We start from the raw sequence: 19,835 nt of genomic DNA on the forward strand, positions 1-19,835 counted from the left end.
GGAGTGAGTGAAGGTTAGAACAGGCAATGAGAGGCTTTGGTGTCATCACCAGTTGCTTGGTGATGCCGACCTAGGGCCATCGATCAGGCACATTAAGGGGTGGGATGGGGCACAGTGGGGATAAAGGCAAGCTGATGGGTGCCTGGTCAATCCTGGCCTTGAGCAGAGCACAGTGCACTGCTGCCTCACTGGGCAATGAAAATGTCACATCCTTTGGCTGGACGCAGACAGATAGATACCTATCAACTATAGCCATTGTCATTTCATCTGTTACAGCCTCTGAAGAAAAGTCTTGCAGTTCCTCTACCTACCTCCGTCAAGCAGAAACCTTGGATTTTTACCATCTGCTCACAGCACATAAAACGATTTGTTGTTTACAATTGTTTAGTTATATGTTTTAAATTAATTATCTAGACAAAAATCTACATTTTATAACTTAATTTAGACAAAAAAATACAATGGCCTATAAAAATCTACAAAACTCTGAGAATTTAGGCTACATTTAAAGAGGGAAATGTTTGCCCATTTTTCTTTTGCATAATCACGATTGTCAATACCAGTTTTCAGTTGGATTTAGGTCTGGAGATTGACTATGCCATTCTAACACATGAACAATTCCTTTGCAGAAGTGTTTGTATGTTTAGGGTCCTTCAGGCCCGTTGTAAGATGAACCTTCTCCCCCACCACTATAGTAGGTTTCCTTCCAGGATTGTCCTGTATTTAGCACCATCCATCTTCCCAGCAACTCTGACCAGCTTCTTGTCTATGATGAAGAAAAGCATCCCCACAACATGATGCTGCCACCACCATTATTCATTCGGTGGATGGTGGAGCTCATCTAACCAGCAACTTCTTCCTCATGTTTGCTGTGTCCTCTGGCTTAGGCCAAACTCAAAATTTTACATTTTATTGTTTTCCCTAAGTAATGGTTTTCGTCTTGCCAGATTTGTGGAATCCACATACAATGATTGTCCTATTGACAAATTGTCACAGTGCCACCTGAGCTGTGGGTCTCGGCAGTTCTTCCAGAGTTACCCTGGGCCATTTAGCTGCATCTCTGATTATTCATCTCCTCGTTTTTCAGATTTACCCAAGTGGACTCTATTTATCAATTATGTTTCTTGTGAAGGCAATAGGTTGCACAGGATTTGATGTAGGTCTATCATTACTTCAGTGATGCACCACTTTGTATTGGTCTATCACATAAAATCTCAATTAAACCTTTCACAGTTTGTAGCTGTAGCGTGACAAAATGTCAAAATATTGAATAAATACATATGGAAGCAACTGTACTCTCCTAGAAGCAGGCTGCAAAGTAGACTTTTGATTTACAAAAAGGGCAAGAGAGTAAAAATCCTCATTTACTTGCTGTGTGCATAGAACATAGCACCAGCTCTGACTAATGACATGCCACTCACAAACACAAATGATTATATCCGTCTTGGTATTGGGTTTTCCATAATGAGTTTATTTCCACACTTGTACATTCCGTCTGCAATGCAAAGCCTCAACAGTCATTAATGAATTTGTTGTGGTATCTGTTACTGGCATTCGAGTTGAACAACACTGACTAAGTCCTGTACTTCTAGATATGGGGTCTATTAATACTCAGAAACTGGATGCAAACCCAGCATGAATAATAAAATGTTACCATTTGCAAACAATAAACTTAAACTGATTAATATCCATATATGATTACATTTGTATTCTTTAAGCAGTTTAACCAAACTTTTAGCTGGGTGATAAAAATGGTTGAGAGGGGATTGGTGTTTCCTACTGAAATTACGATCTCCTGCAGTATTCCCCCTGTCAGTACTATCCACGTTACTGTGGATGAGAAAACAAGAGGTGTGAAAACAATGTGAACAATTTAGACTTTACAGCCACAGTCTGATGATGTACAGAACATGTGCACAGTTAGCCAGGTAGATTCAGGATTCCAGCAGTGGCTTCCTCCCCCATCTAGACACACCTGCCTTTTTTAGGGTTATTTTTTATTCTGCTGCTAAGCTTAGTCACAGAATTCTGTGAGGAATCCTGGACAAACCCCCAAAATCTGATTTCTAGAATGCTGTTTGACACTACATAAAAGGGCTATTTCACAGTTTTGTGCATTTAAGTATCTCGTTTAATATCTAAAATTATTAAAATAATTCAGATTTAACTGGATTATTCTGCAATAAATAAAGATTCTTTAAACCACAGTTTGTTATTTTTAGAAAATTTAATGTGTTCTTTGTGAAAAGACAAAAACTTACTTCAATACTTTTTTTGGGAATTAGGACCACCTTCTAGTCAGACAAGCATGACTAGGGTTAGCTTGTGCAGGCTGATATTAATAGCAGGGTCTTACTGAGAACTAGTCTTTTGAAAACTTTAATATTTAGGGGTCTGTGGTTAAACTTGTCAGTACTTGGTAGATACTGTGTGTTTATTAAAAAAAACATGTTACATTTCCATTAACAAACTACAGGGGTTGGACAATAAAACTGAAACACCTGTCATTTTAGTGTGGGAGGTTTCATGGCTAAATTGGACCAGCCTGGTAGCCAGTCTTCATTGACTGCACATTGCACCAGTAAGAGCAGAGTGTGAAGGTTCAATTAGCAGGGTAAGAGCACAGTTTTGCTCAAAATATTGAAATGCACACAACATTATGGGTGACATACCAGAGTTCAAAAGAAGACAAATTGTTGGTGCGCGTCTTGCTGGCGCATCTGTGACCAAGACAGCAAGTCTTTGTGATGTATCAAGAGCCACGGTATCCAGGGTAATGTCAGCATAGCACCAAGAAGGACGCACCACATCCAACAGGATTAACTGTGGACACAAGAGGAAGCTGTCTGAAAGGGATGTTCGGGTGCTAACCCGGATTGTATCCAAAAAACATAAAACCACGGCTGCCCAAATCACGGCAGAATTAAATGTGCACCTCAACTCTCCTGTTTCCACCAGAACTGTCCGTCAGGAGCTCAATATACAGGGCTGGGCTGCTATAGCCAAACCTTTGGTCACTCATGCCAATGCCAAACGTCGGTTTCAATGGTGCAAGGAGCGCAAATCTTGGGCTGTGGACAATGTGAAACATGTATTGTTCTCTGATGAGTCCACCTTTACTGTTTTCCCCACATCCGGGAGAGTTACGGTGTGGAGAAGCCCCAAAGAAGCGTACCACCCAGACTGTTGCATGCCCAGAGTGAAGCATGGGGGTGGATCAGTGATGGTTTGGGCTGCCATATCATGGCATTCCCTTGGTCCAATACTTGTGCTAGATGGGCGCGTCACTGCCAAGGACTACCGAACCATTCTTGAGCACCATGTGCATCCAATGGTTCAAATATTGTATCCTGAAGGCGGTGCCGTGTATCAGGATGACAATGCACCAATACACACAGCAAGACTGGTGAAAGATTGGTTTGATGAAAATGAAAGTGAAGTTGAACATCTCGCATGGCCTGCACAATCACCAGATCTAAATATTATTGAGCCACTTTGGGGTGTTTTGGAGGAGCGAGTCAGGAAACGTTTTCCTCCACCAGTATCACGTAGTGACCTGGCCACTATCCTGCAAGAATAATGGCTTAAAATCCCTCTGACCACTGTGCAGGACTTGTATATGTCATTCCCAAGATGAATTGACGCTGTATTGGCCGCAAAAGGAGGCCCTACACCATACTAATAAATTATTGTGGTCTAAGACCAGGTGTTTCAGTTTCATTGTCCAACCCCTGTACATAATGAACACAGCAAAGCTAAGTAGATGATTTTACAAGTATTTAACATATCTGTTACTTTGTTTTTCTCCCTTTTTTGACTTCAGCTAGCTGGTGTCACTCATTTTTTTGGGAATCATTTTCCTAGTAAGTCTAGAGGTGTTACATTCACAACTAGAGCTATAAAAGCATCTTCACATGAGGATTGTAAAATATAGTTGAAACTTTGGAGCCTGATGAAAATGTTGCAAATGGTAACTTCAGAGGAGATAAACTATGAAAGCTTTGCTCATTCTGAAATTACCCAGAGTAATTCTGGGTTAGGAAAGTTATCTCATCCTCTTCTCCTGAGCAAAAAAGCTATACAAACACTGCTTTTATCATATATACACACACTGGACTTATCTGTGGCCTAACACCCTCCAGTTTGTCTCAGGAAGTTGTAATGAGAAGCTGTGTGACGGGACAGATAGAGTTGTCCAGAAAAGACCACAGTGCTGCTGAAGGCAGGCTCTATTTACAGAATACAAGGTACTAAGAGCAGGAAGGGAAATATTTCCTTTTCCCTGGACACACAGAATGCCATACTGGTGGGGGATGACCGGCTGCAGAAATAGATTAGCAGCCATCGTTCTTCCTTAGGGAGGGGAAACGGGGGAAGAGGAGGAAGGAGAAAGACAGAGAGAGCTTCAACTTATTCCAACATGGAAAGATGTTGTTGGCTGAAGAGGGAAAGAGATTAAATACAAAGGCTTAATAATAATTTAAAAAAAACAAAAGAAAATGATGAAAAGCTACTCAAATGTGTTTGTTAAACTAATGCAAGTGGGTCAGCTTTGCAGCATATTTTCAATAAATTTGGAATAACAGATGGAAATAGAAGAGAAAAATATGCAAATTTAATAAGGACCTGCTGGGACATGACAGCTGGGAGCTGTGCGCTCTTCAATAACAACAACAACAAAAAGAAAGTCATGCCACATGTTAAACATCTGGCACAGTCGAATATGCCTCATCTCTATTTTTTGCCTTAACATGGGGGGGGAGGGGGGTGGCATGGCTGCAGACTCCCTGTGTTATGCTAGAGAACCCCACAGTGTGTATCATTGTGTGACACTACCGGCACTGCTTTGTTTTCAAGGGCTTCCTGCTCACCAGTCTGCCTGTTAAACAGATGTGGGAGTTTGCTTCATGACAAAGAAGGGTGTGTAGGTTCATGAAATGTGGAGGCTTTATGTGCCTGTTAAACTGAGTTCACACATTTATGTCACAACCTTTTTGTCCATGTTTTTCTGACTGCCACATGGCATATTGGGCAATAGATCAAATGTGATACATCATGCAACAGAGTTGTGCTTTTCAGTGAACACCCAAGCAAGTCAAGCTGATCTCTGTGCATGCCTTGGTTGTACTTTGATTGTGCCTCTGCAACGCCCCGGCAAAGAAACTCACATCCTGTTGTGACACTGGCTTTCTCCTCACGCTGATGATTGTAAAATTTAAACACAGTCAACACTCACAGGTTGGGCAGACATTTAAAAAAAATTTGTAAATGAGGTAAGAGTGATGTGAAAAAGGATTTCCCCCCTTACAGGTATTTTCTGTTTTTGCTTTTTTCCACAATAGATCATTAAACTTTACATCATTGTCGAAGAATTTTGACCAATTCTTCTTTGCAGAACTGTTTTAGTCCAGTCACAAAGAGTTTCTGACTGATAGCCTCTATAAAGTCATGCCACATCATCTCAGTTATATTTAAGTCCCACCCTTGACTAGGCCACACCAAAACCTTTATTTTGCATTTGTGCATTTCTGAGCAAGTCGAGATGGATTTGCTGCTGTGCTTCAGATCATTGTCCTGTTGCACTTAAGCTTAAGCTCATAAACTTAAGGCTGGACATTCTCCTTTAGAATATTGTGGTAGAATGTGTGGTTCCATTGATTATGGCAAGTTGTCCAGGTCCTGAAGAAGCAAGGCCGCCGTAGATCACCTAACTACCAACATGTTTGACCCCAGCTATGATTTTTTATTAAAATTGTGTTAGTATTACACCAGATGAAACAGAACACAAACTTTACTAAATGCTCCACTGTTTTTCTGTTCAGTCTTTGAGTTATGTTTGGTCAGCTGAGCCTTTGGCATTGGTACTTTCCCATGGTTGCCCAGAGTGTTTCTCATGGTTGATTCATGAAAACTATATCATGAGTTGTGAGGTAAGAACTGGACCAAAATGCAGACAGAACTGCGGAAGAAGCCTGGTGAAAACAAGTTTTAACGCTAAAAAGACAAAAAATCTATGACACAGAACAAGGGGAATAGGATGTAAAGCACAAAAAAAATGGCATGAGAAACAAGAGAGAATAACAGAAGAATCTAACAGGGAACAATGTAAATTTTAAAGTTTAAATACTGAGATAGGATTGGAGAAATGAGAAGCAAACGAGAAGAGCTCATGAGATCCAATGGGGAGCAGCTGTGGTAGAAAGAAAGTCGGTAGGCTGACTGACAGAGACTAATTAACACAGATCAAGCTGAACAGTAACCCAGGGGAAATATCTAACAGAGATCTAACAGCAAATAACTTTAAGTGTAAAAGATACAAAAATATACCGAGAAGCTAAATACAAAGAATGGACTAATATGGAGACAAGTACTAACAATAATGAACACAGAGACATGAACTGAATCAGAACAGAACAACAAAGAAATGATCATAAAAAAAACAAAAGAAAATCAAAACCTAAACACCTCTGGATTGCGACACACTAACTCAACTGAGATAAGTGAGGCCTGCGGTGATTCAGACTCTGTCCTTGGGTTCTTTTGTGACCTCCTGGATGAGTTGCTGATGCACTCTTAAAGTACTTATGGTATTCCAGCAACACTTGGGATGCTTCACCACTATTCCATATTTTCTCCATTTGTAGATAAAGGCTCTAACAATGGTTCAGTGAAGTCCTAAAGCCTTATAGATGGTTGTATAACGACTCCAGACCGACAGATGTCAATGACTGTGAATATATTTAGATCAGTGACATATTTTAGCCTACTTCAGGTAAACAAATTTGTGTATTTAAGTGATGTATTGATTCTACTGGTCTGGCAGTAATCAGGGCCTCAGTTTAGCTGTAAAAATGTGGTTACATCACAATTAATTTAAGATTTAATGATGGGCAATTCATTTTTTTACATGGGCCAGGTAGAATGGAATACATTCTTCTTAACTCACTATTTAAAAGTAGCTTTCTGTATTTAGTACGGTTATTTTTGTCTGATATTATAATTTGTTTGATGATCTAAAAGATCTAACAGTGAAATGCAAACACAGAATCCTTAAACTTTCACACACACTTGTTTTCTTAGAAATCCCTGTGGTTTGCAGGGCAATCACAAAAACATGCATTTTGAGGCTAACTTGTTAGAAGCAAGGTTTTATCTGTTTCATTTCCTGCTGCTTGTCAAAGCTGGGTTCACTGAGTTGTACAGAAGTTCTCTGCAACAGTCATTCTGAACATTTTTGATGCGTGAACCCTGGAAGTTTCACATTCGCCCAGGCCAGCCTGTTCAGAACAGCCGTGGCTGCTTCCTGTTTATGTATTCCTCCCTAAAAACGGCTCGCAGTCCTGAAGTTAGACCACAAAACCCTCCATTTCCTAAACACATGATTCACTACTGATTTGGCAGATTTTGATAAAATGTGTGCTAGATTGTAGACAGGTGGTGTAATCATGCCGCATCTGATGAGAAACACTAAGTATTTTGTTGTGATTGCTGGCGCATGGCCCACGCTTTCGGTTCCCTTTGTGAGAGTGAACGCTCAACACTTTGGATCTCTTCAAGCCTGAAACTTTCCCGCTCATACTGAATCTGCGCCATAGAGAAGAAAAGACAAAGGTTACTGAAAGTACAATGCCTTAAAACCTTTTGAACATTGCCACATTTTGTCAGTAAACAAACTTCAGTGTATTTTATTGGTATTTTATGGGATAGACTTTGACTCGGCCGTTCTCTCAACCATTCTATGGTAGCTCTGGCTGTATGTTGGGGTGTTCTGCTGGAGGGTCAACCTCTGCCCCAGTCCCAAGACTTCTGCAGCATCTAGCAGGTTTTTGTCCGTGGTTTGTCCTGTATTTAGCTCCTGCCATCTTCCCATTATCTCTGACTAGCTTCCTTGACCATACTAAAGAAAAGCATCCCCATATCATGATGCTGACACCACCATGTTTCACAATGTGGGAGATGTGTTCAGAGTATTGTGCAGTCAAGGTTTTCCACCAACCATGGCGTTTTGTATGCAGACCACATGGTTCACATTTAGGCGCTTATGACCAGGGACCTTCTATCATCCCTACATTGCATTGGCTTTTTTATTTTTTTTAAATAGCTTGCCAATCTTTCATAAGATCCGATTTGCGGTGTAAAATAATAACAGTTGTTATTTAAACAGCTTTTCTCCCTGAGCTGTAGATATCTTGCACTCTTCCAGAGTTACCATAGGCCAAACTCCCCTTGCCTGGCCTGCCAGTTTAAGCAGCCAGCCATGTCTGGGTAGATTAGCAGTGCCATCCTCCTTTCATTCTGTAATGCAAAAACAGAACAAAAGAGCAAAGTGTACCGGAGGCAAATTCCTTGTTTGTATGTACGAAGTTGGCAATAAAGCTGATTCTGATTCTGATTCAGATTGATGGATTTCCAGTGCTTGGGACACGGTTTTACAACCTAACCCTGGTTTAAATTTAGACACATCTGTCTCCCTGACCTATCTGTTGTGTTCCTTGGTCTTCATGTTGCCGTTTGTCCTCTAATGTTCTTTAAGAAACCACTGAGGCCAGCTGGACACAAGAAACTACACTGGATTTTATTTCTGGGATAGTCTGGTATAGAGTAAAGGGGTCAGAATACATATGCATGACACACAAAATGTCTCATTTTTCCTCCACCTCATACTTTTGTACTACTTTGTGTTGCTTTATCAAACAACGTCCACCAAAATTATGTGAAAGTTTGTGGTGTAACAGATATAATATATAAGGAACTGTATCTGACCGACACTATACCCCCATCCCATGGTGACACCACAGAAAGAAAAAAGACCCAAAAAGGAAGGTTGTTCTGGTTAGAATGTGACTCAGTTTCTATAAGAAGACATCACTAAATTCCCCCTTAATGTGTGATTTTCAGCATCACTGTTGTTCTGCCAACATAGTGGGAGTCGAACTAAATCTGACTCCAGCTCTGCCTACACTGTGTGCCTGTAAATACTTATTTTTGCTACAGAAATCAGTTAAAATCAACTCCGAACAAACAGCTCATGGAACAGCTTAAATTCACGTGCATTGATTGCTAGAAATGAAGGGCACAGTTCCAGGACTGTGTGGGGGAAACGATCAGCAATTAAAAACCAAATAGACGACTGCAGCTAACAGCCACATTGTGCACCGGACCGTTCATCCCACTGATGACCAACATCCAGCCCACGTGTCTGAGCTGCTGCTCTTTGTCTGCTCTCTGGGATTATTTTACTCTCCTGAGGATCGATTTCTGTTTCCTCCTCCTTGTTAGGGTCCTCTGCTTTGCTCCTTCCTCTTCACTTCCTTATCCCAAATCTGTTTCTAGTGGTCCTTCGCTATAAAGAGACAGGCTTTGCCAGTGGAACCAATTATGGCTGACTTTTCTGATAACTGCAACACTGCAGCAGGTTGATGAGGAGGAGGAGGCTGGAAGCAATGCTAAATATCAAGGGTGGCAGCTCCGGAGGCCACGAGTAATTGCAATGCGGCAGCAGAGGTGAGACAGCATGAATGGAGCTGCAGAGGTTTGCTTTGTTAATCTCACCGAGCTGATTCCTCCAGCATTCTGCAGGCCCTTTGAATCCTTGCAATCCTGCCTTTTTGAAGGGCCATATCTTTCAAGTCAAGGACCACTTCAGTGCTCAGATAAGTGATATCACAGAGGCCATGGGTGACTTTGAGGTGACAGATGATCAAATGAGCCGGCATGTGAGAAAACAGGTTGTTTTCATGCTCTGCTGGCTTGTTTATCTGAGTAGGCAATGCACATGTGATTATGGTTAATGTGGACAGCAGCTTTATTTGCATCCTCCGAATCAGACGCTGACCTGGATGAACAAGTGCACAAAAGTGAGTCTGTTCCGAAATTCAAAATAGGCACAGCTAATCAGCAGCCACAGCAGCAGCACTGGAAATAACTAAGGGACTTTTCTGCCTCAAACAAGGAAGAGATGGACTGCACAAGTACAGCTGTAGTCATCGTAATGATGACAGCCTGGCCCTATATGTAAGGATATTAGGGCCTTTAATAAAAAATAAAAAAAACATCTGGTCACCTCTAGTTGAAATTAGGTGAATACAACCTCTAATAATTAAAACATTGCATGTATGCTATACCATGTACTGAATACACTCTTCCTGTAATCATGGATTTTAACAGGGTAAGTAGCAGGTAGTGTGAGCATTATATACGGTTCATACCCCTTGAGCATTTCTTTTTATTTTGTGGCACTAGTGGCCTTTATTTTGTAAGCAGACTGACAGGAAATAAGGTGAAGAGACAGGGGAAGACATGCAACATAGGTCTATGGCCAGGGATTCAAACTAAAATATTTGATGGGATGGTTCCTTTATTATTTTATAAGTATGTATATATAGTGCAGACCAAAGGTTTGGACACACCTTCTCATTCAAAGAGTTGTCTTTATTTACATGACTATGAATATTGTAGCTTCACACTGAAGGCATCAAAACTATGAATTAACACATGTGGAATTATATACTGAACAAAAAAGTGTGAAACAACTGAAAATATGTATTATATTCTAGGTTCTTCAAAGTAGCCACCTTTTGCTTTGATTACTACTCCACACACTCTTGGTATTCTGTTGATGAGCTTCAAGAAGTTGTTACCTGAAATGGTTTTCACTTCACAGGTGTGCCCTGTCAGGTTTAATAAGTGGGATTTCAAGCCTTATAAATGGGGTTGGGACCATCAGTTGTGTTGTGCAGGAGGTGGATACATTACACAGCTGATAGTGCTACTGAATAGACTGTTAGAATTTGTATTATGGCAAGAAAAAAGCAGCTAAGTAAAGAAAAACGAGTGGCCATCATTACTTTAAGAAATGAAGGTCAGAACAATTGGGAAAACTTTGAAAGTGTCCCCAAGTGCAGTGGCAAAAACCATCAAGCGCTACAAAGAAACTGGCTCACATGAGGACGGGCCCAGGAAAGGAAGACCAGGAGTCACCTCTGCTGCGGACAATAAGTTCATCCGAGTCACCAGCCTCAGAAATCGCAGGTTAACAGCAGCTCAGATTATAGAACAGGTCAATGCCACACAGAGTTCTAGCAGCAGACACATCTCTAGAACAACTGTTAAGAGGAGACTGTGTGAATCAGGTCTTCATGGTAAAATAGCTGCTAGGAAACCACTGTTGAGGACAGGCAACAAGCAGACTTGTTTGGGCTAAAGAACACAAGGAATGGACATTAGACCAGTGGAAATCTGTGCTTTGGTCTGATGAGTCCAAGTTTGAGATCTTTGGTTCCAACAACCGTGTCTTTGTGCGGCGCAGAAGAGGTGAACGGATGGACTCTGCACGCCTGGTTCCCACCGTGAAGCATGGAGGAGGAGGTGTGATGGTGTGGGGGTGCTGGTGACACTGTTGGGGATTTATTCAAAATTGAAGGCATACTGAACCAGCATGGCTACCACAGCATCTTGCAGCGGCATGCTATTCCATCCGGTTTGCGTTTAGTTGGACCATCATTTATTTTTCAACAGGACAATGACCCCAAACACACCTCCAGGCTGTGTAAGGGCTATTTGACCAAGAAGGAGAGTGATGGGTTGCTGCGCCAGATGACCGGACCTGAACCCAATCGAGATGGTTTGGGGTGAGCTGGACCGCAGAGTGAAAGCAAAAGGGCCAACAAGTGCTAAGCATCTCTGGGAACTCCTTCAAGACTGTTGGAAAACCATTTCAGGTGACTACCTCTTGAAGCTCATCAACAGAATGCCAACAGTGTGCGGAGCAGTAATCAAAGCAAAAGGTGGCTACTTTGAAGAACCTAGAATATAAGACATATTTTCAGTTGTTTCACACTTTTTTGTTCAGTATATAATTCCACATGTGTTAATTCATAGTTTTGATGCCTTCAGTGTGAAGTTACAATATTCATAGTCATGAAAATAAAGAAAACTCTTTGAATGAGAAGGTGTGTCCAAACTTTTGGTGTGTACTGTACATACTTAATATAACAGGTGTCCTGATGTACCATCTTTAAAAACAACAGTATAGTGATCATAGGGCTTTGACTGCAGCGAGGTTGAGTCAAAGCCAAAATAGACTGTTATTGATTTTTCAATAGTTTTTATTGACACTTTTATTGTTATTGCAAAAAAATAGCCAGAAAATATTGTGACAAACATTTAAGTGTAACTTACAGATCACTAGTGTAACTAATAGTAAGAAGTATAAATACTTTTCCAAGGTAATGTAGAAGCAAGATATTTTGCAGTTTTCTGCTATGGAGCACTCCGTAAATGCCAGGGCGGAAAGAGATCAGAATTGATCTTTAATTTTTTTATGCTATGGTCCCGTGACATGCCTGTGAATATTTATATATTTTAGCCACTGTTGGTCATTCACACATGAACTAACTGAGGTGGCACCACCCTGCAACAGTGTGTGCTTACACACATGAAGCTAGCAGTGTGGAACCAGTGGAGTGAAAGCAGATGTTGATTATAACAAAGCTGGAGCCCCTTGGAGGTAGCTGGAGAGGGGCTCCAGCTCAAACTTTTTATAAAATATGAGCTGCCATTCTGCACTGGTCATTTCACATCTTATATTGGTGGCTAAGAAACAATTCTCAGCCCTGGTTTAAAAAAGCTGATCAAGGAAGCTTTAGAGCAGCCATTTTTGAAGCCAATCAACCTAGGCAAAGTTATGGAGCCATTTCTAAACAATTTGGTCTCCATTAATTTAAAGTGAGAAAGTAAAAACATTTAAGACAGTTGCCAGTGGTCGTAACAAGTTCATGCAGATGTTGCATTGTTCTATATGATTTCTATATTTTAGAATTCATGATAGACCAATTAGAAACAATAATTTCACTCTTTTGAAAGGTTAACAGGAGACAGCTGTTTCACTCTAAAAATGACATGCTAGCACCAACAAGGTCGCACCTCAGGACACAACTTCTGGAAGAATGCCTTTTGTATAGTAACACCAAAGTGAAGATGGCTGTTCATAATGCACACCAAATTCTTACTCCAACTGTGAGCCACCGAGGCGAACGGTTGATGCTGTGGGCTTGTTTACAGCCACACAATCTCCTGGGTCATCGAACAAAACAATAAGCAGCAATTTAGAATCAGAACAGCTTAACAAAATAAAGTTTTTCAAATTGTCTAGTCAAAGTGAAGACCCCAAGCTGACACAAATGCAAGGGCAAAACATACTGTGTATGAAGAGCATCGAAAAGTAGCGTCCAACAGGCAGTCCAAGCAATCCTTTTAGACAGTCAGAAGATCCAACCCTACTAATAAAACTATCCACGGCTGAAGTCCAGGTAATCTCTTCGGTCTTGGTAAACTTCAGCCCAATAATTTCCAACGTGTGTAAAAGGCTACAACTGGTAGATTACCACAGTAATCCGAGTTCATTACTATTAAAGCAAAACTGAAATTAAGAGTGGTTTATTCCTCCATAGGAATGTGTGCTGATGAGGTCATACAGAAAAAGTCTAATTTAAGCTTCAGCTACTAAAGGAGATATACATTATATTAGATCATGATTTAGTTTTTACAAGCTGCTTCGGCATAATGTCTTACAATCTGTTAAATAAACAGTGCAAAATGTAAGTGTTGTTCACTTAATACTGACACGCAAAACCCGAGAACTGAGGGAGGTTGCCATGACTGTAATCCGTTCAAATATCCACACAGACATGCAGTGACCAGTCAAATCCCTGCACTCCAACAGCCCAACATTGAAGGATAACACTGGGGTGAAGTTGGCATTCAAACATGCCCCCTAATCCCTGCTGCTCTGAGGGTAGTTGGAGAAAATCACCTTAAATCATCATAGCAAAGCACATCTGCAGCCAGCACAAGAGAACAAGGGAGGATGGCTGAAGGAAGGTTATTGGAGCAAGGTAAGTTTAACCTCTTGCATGTTTAGAATTCAGCAGCCAAGGCTCAAACACAATGAAGCATCAGTCTGTGGTCTAGGCGAATTCCCATCAATGCTAAGAAATTTATTGCAATTAACAGAGCTGCCAGGGGCCTTAGAGTGAAGCAGTATATAAACTGATGCAAGCTCCAACAGAAAGTGATGCAGTAAAAGAGATTTTGGATCCAATTTCAATGAGCCATCACTGTTTGTGCCAGTCACAGCAGGATCGAGAACCCGCCACTCCTTAAGTCTAATTTTAGGAACAGACCTTCCTCCACCCTGCTACCTCACTGCCCCACTCTGAAAATAATGCACAGGCCCTTTAAACAATTTACATATTCAGATCATCCTAACCCATGTGTATAGATCTCATCATATTGGTGCAGCCACAGCACCTGAGACTTCAGATTATGGTTGCCTGAAGCCTTTTAGAACCCATAAAGTTAATGTGAGCATGCAGTCATTCCTGCACACAGCCACCAGGTCCTTTTGTTGGTAGGGAGGCTGTGTATACTCCACAATCACTGACTGTGCAACAAGTACATGTATCTGACAGGTGACTACAGCAGCTGTAAACCCTTTGTCCCCCTCGCACATGCAAAGCTTTCTTTAATAAATCTAAGTAAAATACCCATACAGAGACAAATACAACTATGATTATCCTGCTGCAGTACATTACTTATATTTAAACAGTTGATCGACAGGCAGATGTTTTACAGAGATCCTCAAGTAGACCAATAACATTTAACAGTGGCAGATCCGTAAAAAAAACAACAGTACTTGAACTGATACTGTTTATGCATAAAAAATATATGAAGTAGCGTCAGTGTTGCACTAACACGCAAGTTATGGCGCAGTCCTTACCTTCAGAGTTCGCAGGGTCCCATGCTCGAAGACGAGAGCCTCCAGTGGGAACAGTTGTGGAGTGAGCTCTGGGATGAGCAGCCTTACATCACAGTCTGGTCCGCTCAGCCACCAAGTGGGAGCTCAAGGACTTTGCGTTCAGAGGCGGCGGCAACAGATCGGAATGCAAAAGAACTCATCAGACGATTTCCGCTCGAATCGCTCCTCAGAGTTGGTAGCCCACTTGTTTTACCCTGCTGGTTTTTTCTAATAATTACCCCCACATAAGAAATGTAAAAACCCTACATACAGCGATGTGATGCTGACGCGATCGGAGGCGACTTTCTGTGGGTGTGTGTTGGCGTGCAGCTGAGCTCGGCCATCGGCACGCAGCTGGATCGCCTTCCAGCTGTGCGAGCGACAGGTCGCAGTGCGGAGCCACAGTCCCGCCTTCTGGCAGCATCACGGCAGCGCCACGCTCGGCCCGCGTGGTGGCCCTCTGCGAGCGGCTGCGAGCGGCGAAGCACCGCTGCACTTTATGGGAACAGATGCTGACGGTTCCAGCCGCTTTAGGTACACTTAACACCTGGGTAGTTTCTGTCACGGGAAATCTCGTGTTTTCTCCTTTCAATCAATCAATGTGCTGAAGGAAAGCCCGTGTTTATTCCGACACAGACCACAGTTTTTTTCTCGACTGTCTTAACTTTGCTCCTGAAAATAATTCCGCTGAACTGTGTTTTCATTTTTTTTCAACTTGTTATTTAGACTTACACTGGAAGAAATTCAGCAACCTGTTGCATCCTGCTGTTTCCTCGTGTCACGTGTTGCATTAATGGAACAGGAGAAAGGAGTTTCTTTTTTATTTTAGGTACAGTTTCTATGGTTTGTTCGACTTGTGTCGGAATTCGGAGCGATCAATGACGTCACATCCGAGCTGAGAGCTGAAGAAGAATACTGGGATTGTAATACAAGTCTAGAATAATCTATTTCTTTTCGTTTCATGCGTTAACACACCAAACGGACATGGTCACATATTAGTATTTGACAGCACCGTGTGTGCCACTGGTTCAGAGAGACGCGAACTGGGCAAAGTTAGTAGCTATAGTTAAGTCCACAATTATTCATAGTATTAACATTTAGAGTGGCCCAGCTTTGCATCTTATATATAATCTATGAAGAGAGGAAAAGATTAGGGTGATGTCAAGGAGGCCTTCCGAGCTCAATTACTTGGAGCTCATCACCAAAGATAAATTGAAAACAGTAAACATAATTTTCAACATGGCAAGTTCTAAATAAAATAATCTGAATTATTTTTTCAAAATGTTGTTTGCATTGTTTTATTAGCTTTTGTGAGAAACCTGTCTCAATTCTTATCAGAGATAAACTTTGTTGAATGAAAGTAATATAATGTTTAATCCCAGTCTGCCAAGGATATGATCGACGTTGGGCTTAACTGTACACATTTGATCCCTAAAACGTTTTTATAGATAGAGAGCTGCAATTATGAACATTCAGCTTAATATTTTATGGCGCATTATATTTGTACACGAAAGCCAGATTGTCATTGCTTTGAAAAAAAAAATCTCTATTACTGGAGAGCCACAATCTTTATTTATCCTTAATTCGTGTAATTGTTTTTTGTCATTTCTTGCTTGTGTCAGAAGTTATTATGATTATGTCCATCGTCCTAACGCACCAATGGGATGCTAAAAATCTTAAAATACATGGCCAGCAGAGGGCGTTGAAGCACAACTAAATCATTTATTTCAGATATAAGGTCATCCATCCAGTCTATCACAGGGCAACCCAGGGGTGCACAAGACAGGTTTGGACCTTCCACATAATATTCATTTACCAAGAAACATCTGATTAAAATGTGAATTTGCTTGTTCTAAATTAAATTTGTTTTGCCAAACCTCGCTGGAATAACCTACAGGTAAAGTTAAACAGTAACTGAAGAGGAAAACTGTAAAGTTTCATAAGAAATAATATAAGCAGTTATAGGACTGATAATGCGTTCTAAAAACTCAGTAAGGCATGGGTCATGGAAAAAAAAAACTCAGAAATGAAGCCACAGCCAAACAAACCTGTATGCTGTAAACCTGCTTTTGCAATCCACCAGAACAAACGGGTAACCAACATCGACACACTAAGCTGTCAATTCTAGTTTGGAAGGTTATTTTAGTACTATAACATTAGATACTATTTTCTTACCACTTTTATTTCTAAGTTGAAACACAAATTAAAAAAATTACCATACAAGCTTGCAAATAAAAAACAACTAAATGTGTATATTATTAGCAAAAGACATTGTGAAGGCACAAAGAGATATCAGTGGCACCTTTCACTATTCAATTCAATTCAGTTTATTTATATAGTGCCAATTCACAACATATGTCGTCTCAAGGCGCTTTACAAAGTCATTTCAATCCAATCATATAGATTTCAAGGGTGCATACATCCCAATTGATCGTAATTATCAAACAGTGCAGTTGGATTAAGTTTATTATTCAAATTGGTTAAAAGGTTTTCTAAGGAAACCCAGGAGGTTGCAACGCGTCAGTGACTTGCAGCATTCACGCCTCCTGGATGAGCATGTAGCGGCTATACAACATATGCGCAGTGGCCATGCCAAATACAGACGTTGGGGCTGTCAATAGACCTCTAACTTTGCAGGTCTAAATTCCAATTCCTTTGACGACCATTGCTGCTGTTATTCTCTACTAGTATCCCAGAAACTTTGTAGTTCAAAGACAAAGCACTATGTTTGTACTCAAGCATTGGATGTTGCTCCTTGTTCAGGATCCAATATGGCTGGCATGCACAAAAACCACATAATGAAAGTAACAGGTGTAAACTATTTATTAGTTATAAGTCTATGGAACACATAGTGCTGTACTGCCTTTATTTGAACACATAGAAGGAGAGAATTACATTATTGTTGGATTGTACTGAATCAGACGTAAACACCACAACAAATAGTGAAGCCCATTGGTTTTCCCATTTGCAAAGAGTACACTCAACTCCACTTGTGCTGTGATTTCCAGATCAGAGCTTTAGCTTCCAAGACAACCTAGAACAGACTATATCTGAGAAAATTTTAAATTTCTAAGTTCAGTTGTCATGATTGATTGGTGTTTTTGGGTTCTTCTTATTATCATTATTATTATTATTATTATTATTATTGATAGGTTTCGCATCATGCTTCTGTTTATTATTTTCCTGGTCATGCTTTAGATTTTGTCTTCTAGTTCATGTTTTGTCAAGTTAGGTTTTTTGGATCTGGTTATGCTTTAGTTTCATGGTTTACTAGTTGTGTTTCTATTAGTTTGTATTCAAGAGTCTCTGTTTTGCTCCAGCCACATTTTGTTCCCTCCTGTCTATCAATTAACTTCATTCGGTTCACCTGCACCCAGCTTTCAGTCTCCTCGTTTCACCTGGTTCTTGCTCCATATCTACACCTCTGTTCTGTTCATTCCTCGCGGAAACATTTTTTGATCACTTCACTCTGTTGTTATTTAGGCTCATGTCAAGTTTATGCCAAGCTTGTCTAGCCTGCCTGTCCATGTCTGTTTTTGCCACCACCTGCTGAAGTGAGTTTCATTTAATAAATCAGTTTACTCACCACCTATGCTTCCTGCTCGTCTGCATTCTGGGGTCCTCCACTACACAAACCCTGACATCAGTAATTTAATGAGTACTGGTGTTTTGTGTGTGATATGCTGTATTCTCCATATGTCTGAAATAAAAAGCAGGGTTTCCAGACAGAAGCCTTTCTTTTCTTCAGGAAAGGTTTGGCTGAAGTTTCCCCAATCCCTGTGGGAGAGTGTGCTATGGTCTGAAGGAATAAACTGGAAAACCTGGGCCACAGTTTCTAAATTTAATTCAATTCCGTGGCAACATTTGTTTTGGCCAGGCAGTGTAGAACAATAGACAAAGGATTGTGTTTGTGTATTGGTACTCAAACAGAAAGCCCCACACACATATTCGGAATAGACACAAACAACTTCTCTCCAAAACACAAGAATATATTAACATGGTACGTCAACTTCCAGTTAGAATGCATCAGTCAATGAACTCTTTAACTACGGAAGGAACATTCAACTAAACTACTAAGAAAAAATTTAACAAATGATAAGAAAACTAACAAACCCATAAAAACTAAAGAATAATAATAGTAAAAGTATAAATCAAACTACCACAGTTTACAGTGGATATGTGTCAGAACCAAGGTGTTTTACGGGGAATTAGGGTGGGGACGAATTAGCTCTAAAGCTAACAAAGAACAACTGCTGCTGGGTTTTCAAACAATCAGTTTACAATGCAAAGCAGAAAGGAAAATAGCACATAAGGTTCAAAATAGAATTTAACTGAATTGCGTGCACGAATCTGATCTACAAACCAGGCGCAAATCGAATTTATAGGAGGAGGATATGCAAATGTTATTCCTTACCACCCGCAATGCGATTTATCAAAAGTGAAACAGATTACAGGTGCTGTTTTTGCATCTACATTTAGCACATTTGAAAGACGTGTGCCAAAGAAAAAAAATCCAGCACATACACATACTGCAGGGGATTGTAGAGTGGGTCTTTTTTCAGGAGTTGTCTCAGTCCAACAATGGATTGTGAGCAAAAGGACTTGACCCTGGATCATCAGACGACAGCGACTTAAATATTGAACTAAATGGAGGACAGAGCCAGTGAATAGTGTCCTTTACGGCCCCTTCATTGACTTAAATGATGAGGTGAAACAGATTCATTAAATTTAAAAAGCGCAGTTTTAACTACAGGTTCGTGTCAAAAAATTAGAATACCTTGAAAAAGTTCCGTATTTTTTGTCCCTCATTTCAGAAAATGAAACTCATATGATATAGATTCACAGTCATGGCAAAAGACTGCTGAATTGACAGATGCCACTGACACCCTCCACAACGAAGGTAAGCCACCAAAGGTCATTACTGAATAAGTTGGTTGTTCACACAGTGCTGCATCCAAGCATATTCATAGAAAATTGAGTGGAAGGTAAAAGTGTGTTAGGAAAAGGTGTATGAGCAACATCCATTTTAGAATTTGAGGAA

General features: G+C 40.6%; 1 protein-coding gene across 2 annotated transcripts in view; it reads right to left on the minus strand.

Annotated features, from left to right (window-relative positions):
* LOC124880556 (RAS guanyl-releasing protein 2-like) overlaps positions 1–17,971 on the minus strand; it is a 78,709-nt gene extending 60,738 nt beyond the window's left edge. Inside the window, exon 1 of one of the 2 annotated variants that reach the window (XM_047385780.1) lies at positions 14,777–17,971. The gene's annotated coding sequence lies outside the window, so the exon portion shown is untranslated. The remainder of the gene's footprint in view (positions 1–14,776) is intronic. The other variant, XM_047385779.1, reaches the window with a different exon arrangement.
* Positions 17,972–19,835: the final 1,864 nt, after the last annotated feature.

The sequence above is a fragment of the Girardinichthys multiradiatus genome, chromosome 14 (assembly GCF_021462225.1).
Source record: "Girardinichthys multiradiatus isolate DD_20200921_A chromosome 14, DD_fGirMul_XY1, whole genome shotgun sequence".
Taxonomy (NCBI): Eukaryota; Metazoa; Chordata; class Actinopteri; order Cyprinodontiformes; family Goodeidae; genus Girardinichthys; species Girardinichthys multiradiatus.